Below are 9,495 nucleotides of genomic sequence, written 5' to 3'. Positions count from 1 at the left end.
TACCACACGATCTAGAGTAATAAGAAAGAGTGAAAGTCCTAAATGCCCTACAGGCTCCTACTTATAAGTGTAGTGCACAACACACCCATAAACAAAACTCTACTAGACACAACTTGTAGACTCTTTAGAATGGAACTACTTTGATACAGAGTTTGTCATGCCCCAAACCTGGAAGAGGCGTGGCCGGCACCCGGTGCCATACTCGGCCCGAGCATACCTCTCTGTAACTGTGAAGTTTGTAGGGGTAACACTCAACTTAGGCTGATGAAAACATATTCTGAATAATCTGAAAATAACTCTACAACCAACAATACCAAACTAAACATCTACATAGGGCTAGTAAAGCCACAATATTGATATAAAAAACATATAGGACTCGTCTACAAGCCTCTAGGGATGACTGAACTGTATCATGGTTGGGATAGGGCCTCGACCTACCCATCAAACCTGTATATATAAAATGGACTCCAAGGTATAAATCTGGTAACTCTGAGGAAGTGGAGCTTACTAACTAAGGTGATGTTTGACTTTGTCTACTCAGAAGGTCTGTCCAACTGTCTATTAGGACCTGCAACCATAAAATGCAGTGTCCCCAACAAAAGGGACATCAATACGAAATAATGTATCGAGTATGTAAGGCAACAAAATAACTGAAAACTGAAACTGAACTGATAATATAACAACTGAATGTACCTGGGAGTTGAATATTATTGAAGATATGCTTACCTCCTGATACTGACTCATCTCTCTCAATATAGTAATTAAAATAGATGTCCGGCCCTAAGGCTCGATATGTGTAACTGCTCTGCCTTAGTATGCTCGCACATAGGCACTCGGTCATACTAGGCTCTGTGTCTCGGCCATTCTGGGCTTACTCATAGGCGCTCGGCCACAATAGGCTCGGTATATAACTTTCCATCTTATGTAAGATTGCTTAATAGGGGCCTGCTAACCGATTATAGCTCGGTGGTGGTGAAAATACTATAATACTTTATATATTAAACTCTCTGCTATCCTGGCTGAAAGAAGACAAAACTTAACTGAATATAAAGTCACGATAAGGGAGAATACTGTAGCTTATGAGACTAGAATAATGTACATAAATTCAGGAATAAGAACTTCTCTTTATGCCTCGTTATCAAACGCATGTAGTTACGGTATCATGCCAAAATAAAGGAAAGGTTTAACGTTAACATACCTTAACTCCGTTGATTCCTTAATACCTTCCAAGAAATTCTTCAAACAACTCAACTCAATCTACCAAAGTATAAGGATATTCAAAATCAGTGCTGAGTAGAGGCTAACTCCACAACCTAAACTAGTAGCTTGTTTACGTAATTTGGGAAGCATCTCCCCTATAAAAAGGCCCTCGTGCAATACTAAATACCAAAAACAACAATAAAACAACAGGAACAACATATATTCATCATTTTCCAACCTTATCGCCATCATAATATACCACAAAACAGCCCAGACACCCTAATCAATTCACACATAAAACGATAGCCAAAGTAGTGTCAAACAACCTAAAAAATGTAATGACGAATGATCAGCCCACCATTATATCATTATGTGGTGTTTATCCAAACCTTTTCTACTCAAAAAATTCATAAAACATCAGCACAAGAGGCCAACATGAGTAGACTACAAAACAGTCCACTAAATGTGCAATAAATCGACCTCACGGCTTCTGATCACCGTATCGTGAGTTCTAATTATTACGAAACAAATTTATGAACCTTTATTGACATTTAAAAGATTAAATACATAAAGTAGGCATTTTCTTAACTATGAAGTACGTTCCAAAACTCAAACTACAAAGAAACAAAGAGGCGATATAGCGATACTTACGTCGTAGGGATTGTTCTACTGTTATCACTTCTTGATTTCATACCCATGATGTTAATCTTCTTTGGAACCCTTGTAGAGAGCTTAAGGTTAAGTTTTTGGGGGTTCTCTGGTCGTGTTCTATGAAAAATTAAGAGAAATACGATTTAAAACCCTATATATATATACTTACTTTTGAAAAGTCAATGAGGTGCTAGCTTGGCACCCTAGCATTGGCCCTTCTTCCGATGCTTATATCTTTTTTTCCAGATGTTGTATGAATGAACGTTAAGAGTATTAGAAACTAAATTCCAATACCTTTAATTTGATATATAATATATCCCAAAAAGACCTCATATAACACATGAAATCTAATACTCAAAAAGCTTCAGTGACATACCTACGTGTCACCTATGTGGTCTGTGCAGTCTCGTGAAATTGCACATATCTCTCTACTTCGATGTCGTATTGATAAACAGTTTAATGTGTTAGAAACTAGACTCATAAATCATCTATTTGATATATGGATCATCCCGTAGTTCCAAGTACATTGGGAGAAATGCTCCTTATCATTTTGAGCACCCTAGTCTCACCCCAATAGTACATGTTATAATATTCTCAACTTGTCAACTTTTGATGAAACTTATTTTTTTTAATTGGTTTAGCTCCTAAGCCTTCCAAACCTCTTAGTACTTGCAGTCAATGATCTTAAATATTTGTAACCTCCAAGTTAACATGATTAACCTATTTATGTACTTTCAAAGATGATCTCTAGTTACCGTTAAAATGGTTATAACAATTAAATTTGTTGATGGGACTCTAAAAATACGTGATCTATTTTTATGCTAGTTTTTTAAGAAGTTGATGCTAGATATGTGAGACTTAGAGGCAAAATAAAGTTAAGGAGAGAGCTGTAATCAAACCGATAGGTCAGTTGTTCGGGGCCTCGGGATTGTCAATTCTGGGCTTCGAGGTCGATCCCGGAGCTCGATTATGAGCTATCGAAGGCAGTTGCTATATGACTAACAGTTATAATAAAATCAATGGAGGCTCTTTATGGCTAGTGATAAGCAATAAATGAAGAACAAGTAAGAAGACAATAAATGGAGGCAATAATATTGAGAGAATATGCTAGAGAGCAAAGAGAAAGTTCTTGTATATTTCGTGTTGAGTAGCTGAAGCAATAGAGAGTTTACAAAATGTCAAGGACCCCCTTTATATAGGAGGGGAATTCCAACATAGTACAAAAGCATTAATTACAAAAATAGGGGAATGGGACAACTAGATGGCACCAGGCTCTGCCAGTACTAGCTGCATGCCTAGGGAACTCCCCATTCCCATCATGACTGCGGCCAACATTGTCGTTAGGTCGGGCGCCAACGAACCTCGAGGGAGGGAGCTTGACCACAGACTCGCAGCCTCGAGGTCTCGAGATGATTTCCTGAAATGCCTTAATTACGAGAAATTGGACCCTCCAATTTCGTCGTATACAGATAGTCTCCGCGTTTCCTAGAACGAAGTAATATGAAACGATTTTGAGCCTCCGTTCTGAGGACATAACCACCATGACATCAACCTATTAGAGCATTAAATGCCATGCCCCAAAAAATCGTGCAAGGGTCGCCGTCAAATGCAACTATCGAGAAACTCACGAACCGCTATTGGTCGTCCCTTCCGCTGCCCATATGGTTCCTATAAATATATCAACCTTTTGATAATCCTTATTTTCCCAACATATTCAAATTCGCGAATCCAGACCCATCTCTTTTTACATTCTTCCTTCTTACTTTCTTAGAGAAAATTTTACCATCGCAATGGCCAGAACTTCTAGGACGGTTCCTCGTCGAAATGAAGTCGCCTATTCATCTAGGCCGTCTAAGGAGAAAACAAAAGTGATACCCACCCTGGGACAATGTACTCCCCCCGATATTGACATGTCGAAAGATTATACAATCGGAAAACCCCCTGCTACACCGGGCCGATGCGAACACGTGTCGCGGTACGTCAGTGTCGTGACCGATGTAGGTACGGTAAAAAGGGACTACCGATGGAGGAAGGCAGTGGAGGTGGAGATTCCCAGCCCTGATGAGAATATAACGGACTACAAAGCTGGTTTCCTCCACGTATATCCTTATCCCTTTACTTTGGGTCCTGGCGATCCTTCTGGATCCCCTCCTCCGGAGATAGATTCGGTCATCCTTGACTTTTGCGATAAGCATCAGGTGACGCTCGGTCAAATCTATCCCTCTTTTTGGAGGATAGTCTGGATGCTCCGTTATTTTATTGACAAGGTTAGGGACGAGACCTTTACCCTGAATCACTTGATCAAGATGTACATCCCTCGATTCTATCGAGGCTTGATTAGGCTTCATCATCAATCCAAGAAATCATTTTTCTCGAGCACCGACGAGGAAAAAGATCGGGGATGGATGAGTAGGTTCGTCCGAGTTAAAACCCTGGACATCATTCCAACCGGGAGGATGCCTTTCCCGAAGAGGTGGAACATGCAACGTAATCATTGTTTCCCTCGGACATATTTTTTGACCCTCTTTCCTTTCTTCCAAAAAAGATGACCTCCTTTTGTTTTCTGCAGTTGCCGCTTGGTATCCTGAAGCGGTCTTGGATCTACCGGGGTGGATTGGGCGGTTGGACAACAAGTTTCCGTATCTTGCCTGATTTGGACCGACTTGGCCAAGACGTAGTGGGTGGACAAGAGCCATGGTAAAGTTTCTCTTGTCGCCTACGTCTTAACCCGACGTTTTTTCCTGTACCTTCTTGTGCTGATAAGTTGTGGCCTCTATGCTTGCGCAGGCCTTGGCAAGAATGTGATGATGAGACCACCCCCTGGAGGAGGGATGGAGGTTTCGGAGCCTATCAAGGGTAATAAAAGGAAAGGCAAGGAGGCTGTCGACCCTTATGTGATGAAGAAACCTAAGCCACACAGTCCTAGAACCGCCATTGGGACCTCAGCTTCTGCTTCCAAGGCAAGCCTCAGTGCTGGGGACAAAAATGATGATGAGAGTGGATACCGTTTAGAGGAGAGGCTGAGGCCGGATGCGGGAGTCCCGCAGATACTCCGACCGGAAGCTGCTGAATCGGGGACATCTGATTCAGGTCGGTCCCGTGCGGCGGAGACCCTCGAGGAGGATGCTAACATGGTTCCTGATCCTACGGTCGGATGTGGTGCCGTTTTTTATAGGGGGACCGTTGTTGCCGGTCCCAAAGGATCTGAGCTCGGAGCTTTTCAGGAGCAAGAATTGCCTCTCGTGGACATTGGTGACATAAGTGATTTCATTTTCGGCTCTCATTTCTCATCAGGGGAGCTAAGGGATGCTCAAGATGTGAACACCACCAAAGCCGAGGGTCCTCTCAAGGGGGAGGCACGCTTGGCAATATTTTTGATGATGTTAGGGGGAACATCGATCTTGACGATCCCGGCTCTGTCAAGGAGGACGAGAGGTTCATGCAGCAGGTGATAGCTGCTTTAAGTATATTTCTTTTATCCTCGAGCATCTTTCCTCATTCTTCTAACTCTTCTGTTTTGCTGTAGTGCAAGGAGATGTATGATCATGCCCACTTTAGGCTTAACGAGGAGCTTTCGTGCTATGAGAAGGATCTTGAGAAGCTATCCTCGAGACTGCAAGAGTCGGAGGCTCGTTCTGCCCGGAAGGAGAAAGAGTCAGGTGAGCTCCGGGCTACTTTGGAGGGAGCACTTCGAGAAAACGCTCCCTTACCGAGTAGGTATTTTGTTAAGCATGAGACTTTCTTTCGCTCCCATAATTTGACACTGAATTATTCACTTTTCCTTTTGTAGGTCGAGCAAAATGACTCGCAGATTTGGGCGACTGAATGTGGAGATCCTCGAGATGAGAAAACTAAATGAGGTAGTGACCTCAGGGTTGGTGTCAACCCATGGTCTTCGCAAGGATGCTCGAAAAGAGATTGCTGTGCTGGTTGCGGCCAAGTCCTAGATCAAAGGAAATGTTGCTACTTACCTGAAGGACGCAACCACGGGAAATCATATAGCCCGTGATGTATCGATAAAGGATGAGCAGAAACTGGATCGTGCTATCGAACATGCTAGGGCAGAGGTGAGGAGGAAGACCTTGGAGGAAATCGAGGCCGGAGGTGTCGATCTGTCAGTTGGAATCGAGGAGGCCCGGGAGCTGGAGAGGAAGTTGGCGCTTTTGATCGTCCCAGACGAGGATCCAGGAGATGGTTCGGAGGATAGTGGCGATGAAGTGTAGGCCTTGTGTTGCCTCCCCCCTTTTTTTTCTTTCTTTGTATTTTTGGCAATGGAAAAAGGGTTTTTCTTTTTTCTATCTTTTCATTATTTCTACCTCACTGCTTGTGCAGAGTTAGCCTTCAACTTTTGGCGTTAGCTCTTCGAAAACCGTATTCGGGGCGATCGGGACCACTAAATCGGGTCCTGCCCCGAAGTTAGATCGGCAGCTTCTTTAGGGCCAGTGCTAGTGATAGCGAGGAGCCCTTGAGGCCTCGCTGCTTATCGAATTTCGCAGGATAGTAGCATTCGAGCAATCTGGTGAAGGGACCCCAGGATGGTCTTGCCAGTACATTTCCCTAAAAAAAGGGGTGATGTTAACGCGACCAGAATTAATTGGCCCTCTAGGTAGGCGAGAAGCCGCTGCCTTGCCCCATATATTCATTCATTTGCCTCTCCAGTGGATATTTTGCTACTTTGAGTGACCACAAAACCTGGCGCTCTGTGCTAGTTCTCCCATTGTTCCAACTAAAAATCTTTGCTCAAATTTATATCTCCCCCTTCTCATTTTATCATAGCCATGACTGATACGTCGATATCCGCCCGCCAAAGAGAGGGGAGTTCTGCCCATGTTCCGCATTCGGTCGATGGTACACCGCCGGTGCTTGGTGAGCAGGCCTCGAGATGCCTTGCCTCAAGAAAGGACATTACGTTGGAGAGACCTCCCAATGTTCCAGGACATCGGGAGCATGCGTCGAGGTTCGTCTCATCAGTGGGAGAGGAAAACCTCGAGATGATCAGAAAAGAATGTGGATGGGGAGAAGGTGTGGTATTATAAGTACCTTCCTCTGAGGAGAGCATCATGACCTATGTCGAGATGTTTTTGAGCGTGTACACGTTGTCACACCTCCTTTTTTACCTACACTCCGGAAAGGGTATAAGGGAGCTTTTTTCCAACTTAAAGTGACACTCGAAACGAGATTTATTATTTAAAATTTAGAGTAGCCACTTGAGATAATTTTATGGTATCCCAAGTCACCGGTTCAAATCCCGAATCGAGGAAAAGATTGACTCTGTTTTACAGTCCGCGAACACAGAAATCCGAGCAAGGAATTATGTTAACCCGGGAGAAGGTGTTAGGCATTCCCGGATTCTGTGGTTCTAGCACGGTTGCTCAACTGTTATAATTGGCCTATTATCTGATTTTAATACATTTTCTAACCTATGGTACAATTTAACTTTATAACCGCTATTTTTTAGGAGAAAGATTCAACGTCATCTAAAACACGTCTTGAACCACGTCACATAAATGCAACCGTGGTCCACGACACATTTTATCTAACATTGTTGAGATTTGGATTTGGGTCACATGAAATGCATACCCGGATTTAGGAAATTAATTTAAAAATAGTGCGCCTAAAGCAACTACGATGTTCTTGAATTATTTTACTAAACTACTTTGAGATTATGCGTGAAAGGCCTACGATTATGAAGCACTTTCACTAAATGAGATTTCGTGCTCCTAACCTTTTAACTTCTTATTTCATGCATTTGACCGAGCCCAATTCCTAAGCATGTGAGCAATATTTCAATGGCTAATGGGCTCGATCTTTACCCTATTCCGAGGCTCCAAATATTATTCAAAATAATTCATTCCAACCATCCTTATAAACACACCAAAATAAACATCTAGACCAATAAACGTTAAGATCATTCAAAGAAAACATGAATCAAGGGAAGCTAAAATAACTAGCAAAGTGAACCAGAGTCATCAAAAGAGCTAATTATCGCATCTTAGTACTGGATCCTCTGTAAAGCATTCAGCGACTATATCTGCTGTATAAGGCTCACTTATGCATCAGAAAAGCATGTATCTACTTACTGTAAATAATATGTGAAGCCTAAGTGAGATTCAGGATAGACTTGTGATGAAACACATTTTCCAAAACATTGCCAAATAAATATGGAATAAGGAACTAGGTAATCACCATCAATAATGTTAAAACATTTCTTATAAACAATAGATTTGCCTTACATTGACATCAAACTGACAATCATATAATACAGATTATTACAACAATTCACTCAAACAACTTATAGGAAAAAAATCAAATAGAACAAAGAGAAAGAAAAAATTGACCTTTATATATCAGAACCTCCGGATGCGTTACATGGCCGGAAAACAGAGTCTCAAACAGAAACCATCGGCAGCGGCAAACCTGAACACGGATTCGCAGACTCGAACCTCAAATCGGTGACAAATCAGAGCGACAAACGATGACTCCAAAACCTTGTTCTGTTTTCTGATTTTATCAATGGATAGACCATTTTCAGGTGTTGTTTTGGACTGATTTTCGGAAGAAGGGGCGAAGGAGTTGTGTTGTTCTTTTGAAGGTGAGTCCATGAATGGAGGAACTAGATGGAGTTAGGGTTGGTCGCTGGTCTGGTTGGGTGGTTTCCGGCGAGGTGAGGGTCGTTTGGACAGGAACAACAGCGCCTTGGAGAGGAATGGGACGTTGGTTTAGGCGAGTTTGGTGGTGAAGAGCGTTGCTGCGTGTGGAGGCGTAGTAAAGGCAGCAGCGGCAGAATGGAGGTTGGCTTGCTGGTGGGTGGGCTAGGTGCTTCTCTAGGGTTTGTGTTTATGAAGATGGTGACACTTCTCTTCTGATGGAAATGGCTGCTGACCCTAGGGTTCTCTAGTGTTCTTTGTTAGGTGTTTTATGAAGAAGAAGAGTTGCGGGCTCTCTTGTGTTCTAGCGGCTGATGCTGCATACTTTCCTAGGGTTAGCTACTTCCCCTCATTTCTTTGTATCTCACTATCTATGTATATCCAAAACTCTGCCGTGTCAATTTTCTTGGGGAATAAGTTATTCTCCCAATTCACCATGTGGTCCCCATTATCTGTAGTGTAGTGAGAAGGCGTGGGGTCTAATTGGTAAGGGTAGTGTATTTTGCATTTATCTGATATGTGTGTATTTGTCATGGAGTGCACATGAAAACCGTTGGATTTGTTAGATGAAACAATAAAGGATGGTGAGGTGTCAAGATTTCATTGGTTAAATGAGGACATGGAACATATAGGAAAATTAAAAGAAATGGCAAGTGGGTATAGGAATGAAAAGGGGTTACGGACAGTTTTGAATTTTCTCTTCTCCTTTTTGACATTTGTATTTTCGTTCATTTCCTTCTTTCTTTCATTTTGTTTTTCTATTGTCTTTTTTGATTTTTATTATATTTTCCTTTAGCTAAATCAAAAGTAAGTTCATAAAAACACCACTCCTAAACTAAAAATGAAAAAAGAAATATTAAGGAAAACAAAATAGCTATATTCTTAAGGTAGTATAAAATCTCTCAATCTATTTCTAAAAATGTACGATTTAAGACTTACACTACATCAAATAGACACAAATAAAAATACATATATTTTGAACTTTTTCTTTTTTATA

General features: G+C 41.9%; 1 long non-coding RNA gene across 1 annotated transcript; it reads right to left on the bottom strand.

The window, feature by feature from the left end:
• Nucleotides 1-262: 262 nt before the first annotated feature.
• On the bottom strand, nt 263-8,874 carry LOC107822991 (uncharacterized). The gene is made up of 3 exons (XR_001656522.2): nt 8,190-8,874; nt 1,199-1,257; nt 263-1,019 (listed from the first exon to the last, which is right to left on the bottom strand). It is a non-coding gene; the product is annotated as an uncharacterized LOC107822991 (long non-coding RNA).
• Nucleotides 8,875-9,495: the final 621 nt, after the last annotated feature.

The sequence above is a fragment of the Nicotiana tabacum genome, chromosome 22 (assembly GCF_000715075.1).
Source record: "Nicotiana tabacum cultivar K326 chromosome 22, ASM71507v2, whole genome shotgun sequence".
NCBI classification, from domain to species: Eukaryota; Viridiplantae; Streptophyta; class Magnoliopsida; order Solanales; family Solanaceae; genus Nicotiana; species Nicotiana tabacum.
The sequence above is the reverse complement of the archived record's forward strand: the minus strand, read 5'-3'. Positions and strand labels throughout refer to the sequence as shown.